At 42.1% G+C, this 18,018-nt stretch overlaps 1 protein-coding gene across 7 annotated transcripts in view; it reads left to right on the top strand.

Annotated features, from left to right (window-relative positions):
• Positions 1-18,018, top strand: part of GALNT13 (polypeptide N-acetylgalactosaminyltransferase 13) — a 184,684-nt gene that overhangs the window by 52,852 nt on the left and 113,814 nt on the right. The gene's annotated exons all lie outside the window — the stretch shown is intronic.

The raw sequence follows: 18,018 nt of genomic DNA, 5'->3' as shown, positions 1-18,018 counted from the left end.
GGGGCACAGATGGATTCTTCTTAAGCTATGGAGAACAGAAGCCACATAACAACTGCAGCCTTGTAAATGGAGTAGCTCCTAACAATCCGTCTCTCTCTCAGATTACGCAGGGCTTCAGCAGAAGGCTCAATTGGCTCTTAGCTAATAATAGAAGATGGGTAATAAGACGTGAGGGCCCTTGAATCAGTCATATCTATTTTATTAATCAGATTTTGTAACAATACAATTATTTGAAGATTCTCAGATTGATGCTTGCAGAATCTCTGCACATCTGTCTTACAGGATAGATATATACTGCAGATAGATAGATAGATAGATAGACAGACAGACAGACAGACAGACAGACAGACAGACAGACAGACAGACAGATAGATAGATAGATAGATAGATAGATAGATAGATAGATAGATAGATAGATTAGATAGTCTCACCAGAATCAGCATATCACCCCAAACCAGCAGATAGATAGGTTACTGTCACCAGAACCAGCATGTCAGCCTAGAATATCACACTAATCTATCTCCAATACTGAGGTAATATGCTGGTTCTGGTGACACTAACCTATCTATCTGCAGGGCTGGGGTGATATGCTGGTTCTGGTGACACTAACCTATCTATCTGCAGGGCTGGGGTGATATGCTGGTTCTGGTGACACTAACCTATCTATCTGCAGGGCTGGGGTGATATGCTGGTTCTGGTGACAGTAACCTATCTATCTGCAGGGCTGGGGTGATATGCTGGTTCTGGTGACACTAACCTATCTATCTGCAGGGCTGGGGTGATATGCTGGTTCTGGTGATACTAACCTATCTATCTGCAGGGCTGGGGTGATATGCTGGGTCTGGTGACAGTAACCTATCTATCTGCAGGACTGGGGTGATATGCTGGTTCTGGTGACACTAACCTATCTATCTGCAGGGCTGGGGTGATATGCTGGTTCTGGTGATACTAACCTATCTATCTGCAGGGCTGGGGTGATATGCTGAGTCTGGTGACAGTAACCTATCTATCTGCAGGACTGGGGTGATATGCTGGTTCTGGTGACAGTAACCTATCTGCAGGGCTGGGGTGATATCCTGGTTCTGGTGACAGTAACCTATCTGCAGGGCTGGGGTGATATGCTGGTTCTGGTGACAGTAACCTATCTATCTGCAGGACTGGGGTGATATGCTGGTTCTGGTGACAGTAACCTATCTATCTGCAGGGCTGGGGTGATATGCTGGTTCTGGTGACAGTATCCTATCTATCTGCAGGGCTGGGGTGATATGCTGGTTCTAGTGACAGTAACCTATCTGCAGGGCTGGGGTGATATGCTGGTTCTGGTGACAGTAACCTATCTATCTGCAGGGCTGGGGTGATATGCTGGTTCTGGTGACAGTAACCTATCTATCTGCAGGGCTGGGGTGATATACTGGTTCTGGTGACAGTAACCTATCTATCTGCAGGGCTGGGGTGATATGCTGGTTCTGATGACACTAACCTATCTATCTGCAGGGCTGGGGTGATATACTGGTTCTGGTGACAGTAACCTATCTATCTGCAGGGCTGGGGTGATATGTTGGTTCTGGTGACACTAACCTATCTATCTGCAGGGCTGGGGTGATATACTGGTTCTGGTGACAGTAACCTATCTATCTGCAGGGCTGGGGTGATATGCTGGTTCTGGTGACACTAACCTATCTATCTGCAGGGCTGGGGTGATATGCTGGCTCTGGTGACAGTAACCTATCTATCTGCAGGACTGGGGTGATATGCTGGTTCTGGTGACAGTAACCTATCTATCTGCAGGGCTGGGGTGATATGCTGGTTCTGGTTACAGTAACCTATCTATCTGCCAAATTAAAAATGAAATGAGGGGTTCAGAATAAAAGTAAAAGGAAATGGTGAATAACAGCCATCAGAAAAATATCACTAACACAGAATGACTTTGCTCCATCGGGACCTTAGGCTTTATTTTTCTCTGTTCTTTGATATCTACACACGTACCGTTTCAGCGCATTGGCGCAGTCAGCAGAGGGGTCTCTTTATGTGTTTGCCAAACACCCGCAGAGAATGTAATAATAATGATATCTGAAATGTGCCCTTTAACACGTGTGAAGCTGAGCCGCACTTCTGCTCACAAGGTGCCACTTCCAAATGATTTTTTTCTTGCACCGGCGCTATTCCAGCGTGACAGTGAGAACTGTCATAGTGCCAGCCGTGATACGCGTTCCTACTTATAAAACAATGGCGCCCTGAATTTTAATTGCTCTTCAGCTTGATATCCGCCGTCCAGATTTCTCATCTGATTCAGAGAAACTGCTTATTACCATTAATTAGAGGTAAATGAAACCATCTCTCGATCCAGGGACTTCGGCGTCGAGGTAGCTCAATTAAAGCGCGGCGCGAAAGCGTCTAAAAGTCAACATATTAAATTTATGTGTGATGATCAAAACAGTGTCAGGCTGTATTTGGGCTGGTGCCCTGGATGGATATATTTAGAAGCTACGAGGCGTCTACGAGGCTTTGCGAGTTTGCAGAGAGTGTTAGGCAGCATTCTGTATTCAGCAAATGGATTGATCTGGGAATTGTGCAGCTAAAGTGTTGTACATAATTACTCTGCCAGCAGATGTAAGTTATAGCACTGTCAGTGTGAACATTATCTATAGACATTGCAACATATGTTTGTTTGTTGTGGTGTTTTCTATGTCCTATAACAACTCTACAGTCATAGGATTTGGAGAGTTGGCGTCTGTCTATCGTCCTTAGGTCCGCCATCGCCGTGTTCTGCGGGGAACTGGATGGTTTACCTACGTGTATCCAGCCTGCTGTCAGGAGTGTGTGGTGTATATAGCAAAGCTATTGTGTCTAGTATACAAGAACACAAAGGCCTGAATAGCTCAGCCAAATGCTGTCACCTTCTATCTATTGTAGAGGACAAGGGCAGAAAAAACCTCCGGAGAAATAAATATAAGCTGTTTACTAATGTTATGATAATAGAGAGGTCACATAACTCCTACAAAAGGGAAACGCAACAAGTGACCATGAGGCCCCATTATACAAGGAACAGCACATTCAGAACCAGAAAAGTGTTTAGTGTTTGATTTTTACACACAGAGCACACAGTGATGTCACAGTACAGGGATAATACACACAGTGATGTCACAGTACAGGGATAATACACACAGTGATGTCACAGTACAGAGATAATACACACAGTGATGTCACAGTACAGGGATAATACACACAGTGTTGTCACAGTACAGGGATAATACACACAGTGATGTCACAGTACAGAGATAATACACACAGTGATGTCACAGTACAGGGATAATACACACAGTGATGTCACAGTACAGGGATAATACACACAGTGTTGTCACAGTACAGGGATAATACACACAGTGATGTCACAGTACAGAGATAATACACACAGTGATGTCACAGTACAGGGATAATACACACAGTGTTGTCACAGTACAGGGATAATACACACAGTGATGTCACAGTACAGAGATAATACACACAGTGATGTCACAGTACAGGGATAATACACACAGTGATGTCACAGTACAGGGATAATACACACAGTGTTGTCACAGTACAGGGATAATACACACAGTGATGTCACAGTACAGAGATAATACACACAGTGATGTCACAGTACAGGGATAATACACACAGTGATGTCACAGTACAGGGATAATACACACAGTGATGTCACAGTACAGGGATAATACACACAGTGATGTCACAGTACAGGGATAATACACACAGTGATGTCACAGTACAGAGATAATACACACAGTGATGTCACAGTACAGGATAATACACACAGTGATGTCACAGTACAGAGATAATACACACAGTGATGTCACAGTACAGGGATAATACACACAGTGATGTCACAGTACAGAGATAATACACACAGTGATGTCACAGTACAGGATAATACACACAGTGATGTCAAAGTACAAGGATAATACACACAGTGATGTCACAGTACAGAGATAATACACACAGTGATGTTACAGTACAGGATAATACACACAGTGATGTCACAGTACAGAGATAATACACACAGTGATGTCACAGTACAGGGATAATACACACAGTGATGTCACAGTACAGAGATAATACACACAGTGATGTCACAGTACAGGGATAATACACACAGTGATGTCAATGTACAAGGATAATACACACAGTGATGTCACAGTACAGAGGTAATACACACAGTGATGTCACAGTACAGGATAATACACATAGTGATGTCACAGTACAGAGATAATACACACAGTGATGTCACAGTACAGGATAATACACATAGTGATGTCACAGTACAGGGATAATACACATAGTGATGTCACAGTACAGAGATAATACACACAGTGATGTCACAGTACAGAGATAATACACACAGTGATGTCACAGTACAGGGAAATACACACAGTGATGTCACAGTACAGAGATAATACACACAGTGATGTCACAGTACAGGGATAATACACACAGTGATGTCACAGTACAGGGATAATACACTCAGTGATGTCACAGTACAGGGATAATACACACAGTGATGTCACAGTACTGGGATAATACACACAGTGATGTCACAGTACAGGATAATACACACAGTGATGTCACAGTACAGGATAATACACACAGTGATGTCACAGTACAGGGATAATACACACAGTGATGTCACAGTACAGAGATAATACACACAGTGATGTCACAGTACAGGATAATACACACAGTGATGTCAAAGTACAAGGATAATACACACAGTGATGTCACAGTACAGAGGTAATACACACTGATGTCACAGACAGGATAATACACACAGTGATGTCACAGTACCGAGATAATACACACAGTGATGTCACAGTACAGGATAATACACATAGTGATGTCACAGTACAGGATAATACTCACAGTGATGTCACAGTACAGGGATAATACACATAGTGATGTCACAGTACAGAGATAATACACACAGTGATGTCACAGTACAGAGATAATACACACAGTGATGTCACAGTACAGGGAAATACACACAGTGATGTCACAGTACAGAGATAATACACACAGTGATGTCACAGTACAGAGATAATACACACAGTGATGTCACAGTACAGGGATAATACACACAGTGATGTCACAGTACAGGGATAATACACTCAGTGATGTCACAGTACAGGGATAATACACACAGTGATGTCACAGTACAGAGATAATACACACTGTGATGTCACAGTACAGGGATAATACACACAGTGATGTCACAGTACAGGATAATACACACAGTGATGTCACAGTACCAGGATAATACACACAGTGATGTTACAGTACAGAGATAATACACACAGTGATGTCACAGTACAGAGATAATACACACTGTGATGTCACAGTACAGAGATAATACACACTGTGATGTCACAGTACAGGGATAATACACACAGTGATGTCACAGTACCAGGATAATACACACAGTGATGTCACAGTACAGGATAATACACACAGTGATGTCACAGTACAGGATAATACACACAGTGATGTTACAGTACAGGATAATACACACAGTGATGTCACAGTACAGGATAATACACACAGTGATGTCACAGTACAGAGATAATACACACAGTGATGTCACAGTACAGAGATAATACACACAGTGATGTCACAGTACAGAGATAATACACACAGTGATGTCACAGTACAGGATAATACACACAGTGATGTCACAGTACAGGATAATACACACAGTGATGTTACAGTACAGAGATAATACACACAGTGATGTCACAGTACAGGGATAATACACACAGTGATGTCACAGTACAGAGATAATACACACAGTGATGTCACAGTACAGAGATAATACACACAGTGATGTCACAGTACAAGGATAATACACACAGTGATGTCACAGTACAGAGATAATACACACAGTGATGTCACAGTACAGGGATAATACACACAGTGATGTCACAGTACAGAGATAATACACACAGTGATGTTACAGTACAGAGATAATACACACAGTGATGTCACAGTACAGGATAATACACACAGTGATGTCACAGTACAGGATAATACACACAGTGATGTCACAGTACAGAGATAATACACACAGTGATGTCACAGTACAGAGATAATACACACAGTGATGTCACAGTACAGGGATAATACACACAGTGATGTCACAGTACAGGGATAATACACACAGTGATGTCACAGTACAGGATAATACACACAGTGATGTTACAGTACAGAGATAATACACACAGTGATGTCACAGTACAGAGATAATACACACAGTGATGTCACAGTACAGGGATAATACACACAGTGATGTCACAGTACAGGATAATACACACAGTGATGTCACAGTACAGAGATAATACACACAGTGATGTCACAGTACAGAGATAATACACACAGTGATGTCACAGTACAGGGATAATACACACAGTGATGTCACAGTACAGGATAATACACACAGTGATGTCACAGTACAGGATAATACACACAGTGATGTCACAGTACAGGATAATACACACAGTGATGTCACAGTACAGGGATAATACACACAGTGATGTCACAGTACAGGATAATACACACAGTGATGTCACAGTAAATATTTGGCACAATGAAGGTTTGGCCGTCTCTATAAATCCACCATGATCAGCGAATCTTCTGCTGATGGGGTTCCCAGTGTCCCATTGTGCAGAACTTGACAATGAGTGTTCACTGTCCCTGCAGCGCCACCGCAGGAAATATTAAGCATTACACAGTTTCCTTTGAAATGATTTGGCCCCTGGTGTATTGCACAGATGTGTGAAGTCATGTACAATGAGGCCCTTCCGAGGTTCCACTAGGCTTTTCTTTGCTTGGGGCAAGTCTTCAGTTCCCTGCCCTAGCCGTATATGCAATGTGGCTTGTAGGAACCCCCTGGCACCCAGTAACCCCTACCCCTCCACTCTTTGTAGTCATTGTACCCTATGGCTAACATGTAAGCATACAGACCTGGGGCCCTTCTATCTATTGACCCAGAATTCTATAATAGGGTATTGCATAAGACGTTTTCCAGGCCAGACATCCCGCTTTTCTTCATCCGTCGCATCGGTTTCCTTCTTTTTGCTTTTGCTGCACAATCTAAAAAAAATTGCTGGAAATAAATGCAGGCACCATGACTTATGTATCACAAGGAGAAAATCCTGTCCTTTACAATTGCACAAAAGGAGCTTCAATAAAGCGATATTAGCTGTCATTTTATAGCCAATAGCAAAAGCTCTGGTGCTGTAAAGCCGCGCGGCTCCTCTCCGCTCACAAAGTGCCGTCTCCCTGACAGATGATGAAAAATGACTGGAGGCGCAGTGCATGAGCAAGACTGTATTTTTATATATCCAGGTATCCCGCATGTCACTTTCACTATTCTTCTCCGGCTCTTACAGGTCACAGAGTCGATGGGATGATTATTTAGAGGCCAAACTTAACATATTTGTTATTGCGAATGAATTTATTGCGTTGTCAGGGATGAAAAGAGACGGACTGGGACTGGGAGAGCTGGTGAAAAGTCTACGGCGCAAAGTACCGCGGGAAGACGAAGCGGGGTGGACGTGGCATTGGTGCAACCTGTAGGTCGGGGGCCCTATTACCTTTACTGTCTAAGCTAATGGACTTCATGGTTAATGAATAATGCCTGGTTCACATCTGCGTTCGGGGAGTCCACATGGGGACCCCCCAAACGGACTACCGAATGCATTGGCAAGTGGTGTGCAGTGAAAGCACACGGACCCCATAGACGGGTCGTGAAAGTAAGACATGAAAGTAGATCACAAAGTGCTTTCCTCTCCGCATGTTCTGTGCGGACACTGCACTAAAAGCACATGGACCCCATTATAGTCTATGGGGTCTATGTGCGCTCATAAGCTTTCCGCTTGCCATGCGGACTCCCCAATCGGATTGCCAAATGCAGATGTGAACCAGGCATAAACGTAAAGGGGCACTCTATGCTGAGATACTGGAAAACAAGGGTCCCTTAATTCTCTGTGTACAAGGACCCTAAGTTGTCTGTATGCGCCCCTAGGACAGAGTATACTGGGCTGCAAGGTTAATAGATAGAAACATGCTCAATGCAGAGGGTCTACGAGCCTAAGAAGTGTCTCTTCCCAATGTGAGGAGACCACTACTATAAACCATGTATTACAATTGGGGGGGGGGGGGTTCATATTTTGCATTGGGGCCAAATATCAATTGATTCCCCAATATTCCGACACTACCTTGATAGAACGCAGCCCTGTCTAGGCTAAGATAATGAACAAGTCACTGGCTCCATCAACGTCAACACACTCCTCTCCTGCTGCTGTTACCTCAAAAGACAACCAGAGAGTACAGCGAGGGTGCCCGAAAGAGGAGAGGGAAAACGAACATCAGTCTTTATTATATTTCTTCACCTTCTACATATTATTCTATTTGTAGCAATTTGTAAGTGGCAAATTCCAAACGTTTCAAATTTTTTAAAAATTTGTGTCCATTCTGTTTCATTCTGAACCGACTCGTTCATCTCCAATACTGCTGGTTATGGGGCCCCAAATCTGTTGACAAGCCCCCTTTACCTGATACTCAGTATTTGGCAGCTATAGACAGCGAGCGCTTTAATTGCTCGGATTATTCCGGAGGCTTCTCTTGCAGGATGGCGCGCCGATGTGATGTGTTGCGTTGCTCTTTGGAAATTTAATGTGCACAGCACTTTTTTTTTCTTCTCAGTTTTCTAAAACAGAATATTTTGATTTCATGTCTGACGGCGCCTCGAGCAAGGATTCCTGAACCGCAGAGACGCCATCGAATCATAAACAATAACCGTTAAAGTGAATCCTCATTGAATTAGAATCCCGCTGTTTACTCTAATTGTACAACATATTGATTCACATATACAAATCATAAAGCATATTTAGGCTTTCCCCCCATAGACTTCTGGATTACTTGGTGACAACTCATTTGTGCCCAATAATTGTATACGTGGTTTTCAATATGTAAAAGGTATATAGAGGTGTATATACTGTAGATGAGGAAAGCTACCTTGTGTAAAGGATCCCCCTTCATCTTCTCCCTATCCAGATAATGGTTGGTTTTAATACTTTAGATCAGAATGGAAGCATGTGACCCTGTGGCCCTCTACAGATTCCGAGATACAGATTTAGCCCCCCTCTATGGGCTTCGTAGTATATAGTATATACCAGATAGAGGTCAGGGTGAGTCTTTTACCAGTCAGTGAATGGTGGGTCTTTTGACACTGCTATGTCTTCCAGATGAGACACTAAAGTGCACAGAATGAGGCAATAAATCAATTATGCAGCAGCCTCCTCCCCCTGCCTTCTCCATAGACTTCTGTGTGTAAGTTGGCTAGCACATAAAGATGGACGAACTTCAGAAAATTAGTTTTGTCCTGTGTTAGGATGGACCGATCCCCTGGCTCGTTTCAGTCTGAACTTGTTGCCTGTCCATAACGCCTAATCTAAGGTCTCAAGGGATGACATCACATAAGAACACAAGATGCCATGAGTAAGCAGAGACAGAGCGTCGGATACCCAAAAGCGGTAACGGAGGGCGAGTATAGGTGGGATTCCACCTATACTTTAGAAACCCCAAAGTCTAACAATTTACTGCAATGTATGCTGCAGCGGCCATTAAAGTTCAGCTGAGACAAATCCCAAATTGTTTGGTTTTGTTAACCTCTCTCCGACATCTGCCATAATAATACGTATTTAAATATGGCGTCCTCTCGGGAACTTATTGGCCGCCATGTTTATAATACTGAATATACATCGCTATACATGGGTAAGGACACAGTATGTGGCTAGTTGTGGCCACCCATGGTTGATAACTAGAGAACTTGACCTTCACCTTTCTAACAATCCATTGTGTTTCGGGTTCCTGCAAGTTCCATAGAACCAAATGTAGATACAGTACGAATCTTTTTGATCCGGCGCTCACATAGCGTGATTATTCTCCAAAATATATTCCTACAGCATCAGACAACCATATTATAATATGTGTCAGGATGCTTAAAAAAGATTCAGGTAGAGCCGAAACATGTCATGATCTGCACGTCTGATGCTGTTAGAATAAAGCTCGGTGATGGGAACACTCTGCGAGTGCCGGTCTACTTTCCACGCGGTACATGGTGATGTTTTTGTTCTTTTTTCCTTCACTCTGGTAACCATGCATTACAATGGGGTTCAGCTGAAGGATTTTTCAATCCAGACAGCAGTCAGAAGGGTCACGGCTCTCGCAATATCCACTAATTATGTAAAAGTAGAGAAAATCACATCCAGTCTTTGTTATCCGTAAATGTTTCCAAATATTGTAAAAGAGTCCGGACCTTTCTTCTTGTTTTGCAAATACGTAAATTGCAATTGGTATGTGACCAAAGATTCTTGGTAAGAGCGGTATGGGTCCTATCATCTAACGCAACTGTGGGAGAGGTGCACATGTCATGGAGGATCCACGGCAAACTCTACGAGAAGGCAGAACCAACGCACATTGTAATCAAGATGGAAATTACAATTAGTTCTAAACAACAAATAGAACCAGAAAATGAGTCCGATCCAGTACTCAGATAATAATGCATTGAGGTGTAAGGAAGACGATGTAGAAATGGTGCGGTGCACAGAACTCCCTAAGCCTATGCAATGGCAGCGATGGGTCATATCGGCATCGGGGAATCCCCAGATAGCCGTTGATCCTGCAAACAAAGCAATGTCTAATATCCCGATATTTCTATGAAGTTCACCCACATGTGGAAGAAAGACTCCACCAATCCATTCTCACCCCCTCTGGAGCATCTCTGAGTCAACGCAGCCAAATATGGCCCATAATGGATTCTGTTGGACATACGTTATCAAATGGTTGAAAAAGATATCACCCTATTCCAAAATTGTACCACGGGGCAATCCCATGGACAGTGGGAAAGTCCGGTGTTCAGGGCCCCAGAAAAAGGTCCAGAGGCAACAGTTTCCAGAATTTGGGGGGTCCATTTGTATGGTGGTGTAACTGTCTAATAGCCCACTAGGCAGTGAAGACACACAATGTCTCTAGAGTAGACTTGAGTTATATGGAGTACGGAAGTTGTTGGGAAAGCGGAAGAGCAGCTCTCCAAGGTGCCAACTGAGGCAGACCCGGCTAGAAAGGTCCGCAAGGGAGGGAGAATTGACAGTGGCGTGTAGCAAGTACTCTGCATTATTGAGTCTTGTGCCTATTCCTTCCATCAAACATCTTCTATACATTAAGTTCCTGCCAGTACAAATGGTTAAGCATAACTGGTTGCAACTATGCACAACATTTCATCAGCACATGGGTCCATCCGAGGATCCTCTGGTTCTTTGGTGGACCAGTCCAACCTGAAGAGCACCCATCGACCCCTCTGTAAAAAGGAAGTAGAGCGACATTAGGCATTTCCAATGCAACACTGGATTTTAGTGACCCCCCTCCTCATTGAATATAGGTAAATCTCTACTGCAGTGAAATACAGAGGCAATGCATAGTGAACATTATAGTGACCCTGCTTGACTTTGGCTAATCTTGTTACTTGGCTTGCTCTCTAAATAGAATCAATTAGCAGAACAGATGCATCAGGTAATCACCATGTATTACTGCAACTCCACATTATGCTCCTAGGCATTGATTTTGGTTTTTATGATTGGGAGGAGGAAAATTAAGGTCACGGGAACATGGCATAAAGCCGTACAAATATTGGTACAGTCCTAGTAGTGGCATTGGACATAACTTCAAGCCCAGGGGTCCATGCAAAGTCTGAAAATACTTCCGCAATAATGAATATGTGCCAGAAAAATGTATGTAGAAAATGGTGCAAAGTAAACACATTGAGACAGAGGTGTAACTTGTAGCAAAATCTGCAATGGGGCCCCTATCTTGTTACCGCCCATGTGGTAATTGAGTAAGATCAAAGAAAAAAATGCTAGTCTTAAAGGGCACCTTAGTGTTCACAAATCTGATGCTCCATGTCTATCACTAACATCCCATCAGCAGTAACACAAGCAGCTAGTCAGAAGTAGATAGACTCTCCTTACACTCACTATGTACTGTGAGATGTTACAGACTCCTCTCCGTACAGGGTACAGGTATAAAAAACTGTGTTATGCAGAGGCTGTGAAGAGAGATTCGCCCCTCCTTCTCCACCTCTTGTGATCGTGCCTAGAGTTTATTGGTTTCTAAAGACAGACTTAACCTAGCAACAGGGAGTGAACAGTAGATTAGGAAACACCCAGTGGCAGGAACTTCAGAGAAGTTTTTCAGACAGATAACACCATTTGTTTAATTGTTTATGCTGCCACCTAGTGGACAAACTGTATTATTTGTGTGTTTGTGTGCACAGGACCTGCAGTCACATGGTCCTTCTGTGCAGGTCCTCATGTTAGTACAGTAGAGTGCTATTTAACACTGTTATTGTATTGTTTCTTGGAATGTCCATTATATGAATTTTAAAAAGCAGCTTTGCTATGATTTCCTGCTATGAGAGAGGGATAGAAAGCTGCAAAATGTGGAGTTCAATGAAACAATGAAAAGGCTATAGTGGTCGCCTATGCCCTATGACCTCTTCAAATGTCTAAGGGGGTCAATAGTTGGATCACCATGGATGTAGATTTGCTTTATTCAGTTTGAAACTCCATGTACTGACTCCATGTATAGTGTGTATCCTCCACTAAGTGATCAGACTCCTGCAGTCCTGTACTTCCTTACAGACTATAAGATTCATCTAACAGCAACATTATCAACTCTATTGACTAATGACACAATGCAACGATACTCCAGATCTGAACTGTTACAAGCGCTGCAAATTGCCATTGCAAGTAAGAAGGTAATAATACACAATATGGCTGCAGTTATTTGGCAGAAATAGAACCTACAATTGAATAGATAAATGTGGATATCTCAGGGAGTAAAGTAAACATCATTCACAAACTTTAAAGGGATATTCCCAAAGAAGTTAACCGGGTCTTTTCCTGACTACTGAGTCTTTGGCCTATGGTGCTTCTCCAGGAGATAGGAAGTTACAAGCTATTTTAGGCTTAGTGGTGAGACTCAAAATTGCAATATTTGTAGGATTTTTAAAAAAAATATATATAGTAACGTGGAAAATGCCAAAATAATATCATCAGACATTCTTACAAAAGATAGCATTTTTTAAAATATAAAAACATAATAATAATAATAATAATAATTTTACTATTTATTACATAATAATAGATCATTTCCTGGTGATAATTTCCCTTTAACTAGGGCATTATTAGATAAAGGGACATTCCAAGGAACAATGACAATAACAGTGTTGAATAGCACTCTACTGTACTAACATAAGGACCTACACAGAAGAATCATGTGACAGCAGGTCCTATGCACACAAACACACTAAATAATGCAGTCTGGCCACTAGGTGGCAGCATAAACAACATAACCAAAGGAAAATTCTCCACCACTTCACCAGGTTGCAAGGACTTCCTATCACCAGTGGGAAGATCGAGCATCACTTACAAGGGGTCTCTCCCATTCTGTATGCCCCTGCAACCGCGGCACATAACCTGTAACAGGTCCCAATAAATTAAGAGCCTTGACAACAATCCAGTCCTTAATAAAGACGGATAATATTTGTCAGAGCAGATCTTCTCTATGGCAGTTTTCAGGTATGGCGGCCTCTGAATTATTTATGACGGTATCCATTTCTATATTGATTTTACAACAAGTGTCAATTGCACAATTTATTATACATGCAGGATAATGAAATTCTATTTGTGTAACTTCAACTTTCCATCATTTGATTGTTTGTCGATATCTCTACACAGACGGCCGCTGCCAAATCCAACAATTAGACCTGAGCAGACAAGTCCCTGATGACCGACATCAGATACTGTAGGTAGGACTGGGATGAGATATGAGCGCCCTGACATCTGTCCCGCTCACCGTCCTCCGCAACGACTCACTATTAGCTTTTATATTAGGCGTGCCATGAGAATAATGGAGGGTAAATATAATGTTTTACTCATCCTATAGTAATCCGGAACAGGGACGGCCATAGAAATCATGGGGCCCCATAGCAAAAGTCAGAATTGGGCCCCTCACCAGGATAAGCGAGGACGGTGCTTGTAGAGGGTCTGGATTTTCTCTTAAAATTTTTAAGTAAATGTGTTTGGAGAATAAACAAGTAGAATAAAAAGCTCAGCTCAGTTAGTGATGCAAAGTGGACAATTCCTTTAAATTTTCCATGTTGCCCACTGCTGCCACCTTGAGGCCGGTCGTGGTATTGCACCAATAATATCCAAACCTTCTGAAATGGTAATATGAATAGATTGAATGTATAAATGGTTATTTCTATGCCATTCGGTCTAATTACAGTAAATGATTTATACGGCTCTGGCATTTTATTTAATGATACTTTCATGTGCACAATAAATAGCTCATCAAAGCCTCGGTAAATGTAAGTAATGTTGCAGATGAATGACAGCGCAGTTTTCCTCTGCAGAAACAGAATCGTATATAAAATATTATAAGTGCTTCTTGGCTTGGTAGTGATAAGATGGAAAGGAACATGTGGACATAAGGTGAAATGGCTTGGCAGGAAAATAGGGTAAATTTTTCCATATATCAGGGCGTGATTGGCAGCGGCCATTAATCTTGTAAACCGTTCTTCATTCTTCTGTAGTTTTATATAGAGGTCATTAAAGATGCAATCCAGCCAAATCACTTCTCTATCCCTGCACCCCTCACCCCATTGTCCTTCACATTCTGCCCTCCTTTGATGTATATTCCACTTCTATCCCTGCAGTTCAGCATTCTGTCTGTGATCAGACTACATCTTCATTTGTAAAGCTTTCCCTCCCTCTATTATACATCAACTCATAGAGAAATAGCAAGATACAGATACAATCTCTGACTGCAGGTTATTATCCTTTCTACATCCTAGGAGTCAAGTGCTGTGTACTGTGACATCACTGTGTGTATTATCCTGTACTGTGACATCACTGTGTGTATTATCTCTGTACTGTGACATCACTGTGTGTATTATCTCTGTACTGTGACATCACTGTGTGTATTATCCTGTACTGTGACATCACTGTGTGTATTATCCCTGTACTGTGACATCACTGTGTGTATTATCTCTGTACTATGACATCACTGTGTGTATTATCTCTGCACTGTGACATCACTGTGTGTATTATCCCTGTACTGTGACATCACTGTGTGTATTATCTCTGTACTGTGACATCACTGTGTGTATTATCCCTGTACTGTGACATCACTGTGTGTATTATCTCTGTACTGTGACATCACTGTGTGTATTATCCCTGTACTGTGACATCACTGTGTGTATTATCTCTGTACTGTGACATCACTGTGTGTATTATCCTGTACTGTGACATCACTGTGTGTATTATCTCTGTACTGTGACATCACTGTGTGTATTATCCTGTACTGTGACATCACTGTGTGTATTATCTCTGTACTGTGACATCACTGTGTGTATTATCCTTGTACTGTGACATCACTGTGTGTATTATCTCTGTACTGTGACATCACTGTGTGTATTATCCTGTACTGTGACATCACTGTGTGTATTATCTCTGTACTGTGACATCACTGTGTGTATTATCTCTGTACTGTGACATCACTGTGTGTATTATCGTGTACTGTGACATCACTGTGTGTATTATCTCTGTACTGTGACATCACTGTGTGTATTATCTCTGTACTGTGACATCACTGTGTGTATTATCCCTGTACTGTGACATCACTGTGTGTATTATCTCTGTACTGTGACATCACTGTGTGTATTATCCCTGTACTGTGACATCACTCTGTTTATTTTCCTTATGTATTTCATATTCTGGACTTTTTACTCATTATGGTCATGTTAGATCTTGATGTGTTCCTGTATTGGGAATCCTTCTATTAATTCAGAATTTGTTAATAGAGTGTCAGATACAATAGACAATGCTAATATTGTAATGTAAATGTAATTTCGATGTAATGGTATAAATTTGCTCCCTGCAGATCACATTGCTGATGAAAAAAAAATAACAATAAGAGCTTAAAAACATTCGGCGCTTTTTCACTTACCCTAGAACTTTGTATGTAATTTATTGTTCCAAGCAAATGCTGCAGAAATTTGTGTGACCTTGGAATGGATAATGGCACTTGCAGCTGAATAGACGGTGACTCAGTAAAGCTGTACAGAGAGCCTTGGCTTGTTCAAACTTCAACATGGTACAAAATTGGGTAACAAAAAGTTGAGAACACGGAGTGCTGCAGCATTGATCATCTTGGCAACATCTTCCTTATGTCCTGTATTACTACTTACAGCTCTTCTTCCATCATGTCACCGAACAGTGGCCATTCATGCTAAGAGAAAGGTTACACTCATTAAACAAGCTCAACTTTTTCGGAGAAATCTACCGCAGCCTTTGCTTGGAGGGGAACATTTCTAGGTTTTTTTTTTCGTAACAAATGTCTTGACTTAGCATAAAGTACAAAATGGAACAGAAGGAGAACAGAACACATGGCTGCATGGCAGATCCTGACTGCGCTTGTTATATTTGGTCTTTAACTATAACGTGCCCTGAAATGTCTTCGGCGTGTACTGGCTTATAGATGATGCTGAAGCCAGATCTGGGTCAGACAATGTCAAAAAGTCGCTCTGTATTTTATATAGCTGTAAACTGAACACTTATTTAGTGGACAGTTGATCCTTCGGACATCGCATGCACACACGCACACTTGGCTCAGCCGAGTGTTCATGTGTTCTCAATAGGGAATGTTATGTTATAATTAACAGGCCACTGGGGCGGCATTTTAACATTACCTATATTATTTCTGATGACTTCACCTGTAACTCGGGCTGGTACATTGGCCCCTGCTAGAGGAGGAATGGCGCCTCCTGAGCTGTCCCCAGTTCTCTAGGACCAAGCAGGTCATACAGTTCCCCACACCGGTGAATCACATCGCACATCATAGCAGCTAGCATAGCTGTGCACAAAACCCTCAATGAACTCGATGTACACCGCGATTGAGAAGTCAGGGACAGTATTAAACCATCCCTGCCTTCTTGAGGATTGTCTGGCTGTTGTAATGTGATTTCGTGCAGCTGATTAACTCTGCAAAACAGAGGTAGATCCTTGTAGGGTTAAGTGTGGACCACCCATATGTCAATGTGGTCCAGATAAAGTTAAAGGAGTATTTCCATCTTAGTATTTATACACTTAAGGACTCATTCACATCTGTGTTCAGGGTGTCAGCTTGGGGACCACCCAAATGGAAACCTATACACATTATAAAGCAGTTACTTGGGATACCCGCAGACCCCATAGACTATAATGGGGTCCGTGTGGTTTCTGCACAAAACGTGGAGAGAAAAGTCCTACAAGTACCAAGCAGAAATCATACGGACACCATTATAGTCTATGGGGTCTGCGGGTTTTCTTAGATAACTACATTTTAATACATATAGGTTTCCCCAAGTGGACTCCCCGAACAGAAACCTGAACCCAGATGTGATTGGAGCCTAAGATGGTTGTCCAACTCCCTTCTAGATTCCTGGTCTCGTCTAAATGGAAAATTTCAATATTATCTACTATTCCTCATCCTAAACTGACCATCTATAGGATTGGTACTTGGAGTTCCTTCCAAGTGAGTTGATTGTCTTTGTCCCAGTGTTCTCGTCCTCTCCAGCCACCGCTACATACTGGGACATCCATTGTGGATTGCATAGACCCCCCCCTCCTGGTTGTTTCCCCGTCCATGTTCCGAGTAATTCCTTTGTGACTCTACATCCCTCGGTGTTTTTACTCTTTGGTTTAGTGTATTTTACCCATTTTTCTCTTTCTTTATTGAACAATCTCCCTTCTTTCCTGTAAGGTGTGATCTATTACTATTTCACTTTAACACGTTTTGTCCGACTCTTATGTTTTTGGTTACCTTGTATTTGGTAATATTCATGTTCGTGCAGTCGGCTAACATTGG

Source organism: Leptodactylus fuscus, chromosome 8, assembly GCF_031893055.1.
Source record: "Leptodactylus fuscus isolate aLepFus1 chromosome 8, aLepFus1.hap2, whole genome shotgun sequence".
Taxonomy (NCBI): domain Eukaryota; kingdom Metazoa; phylum Chordata; class Amphibia; order Anura; family Leptodactylidae; genus Leptodactylus; species Leptodactylus fuscus.
Note: the sequence above shows the minus strand (reverse complement) of the source record. Positions and strands in the feature narration are given on the sequence as shown.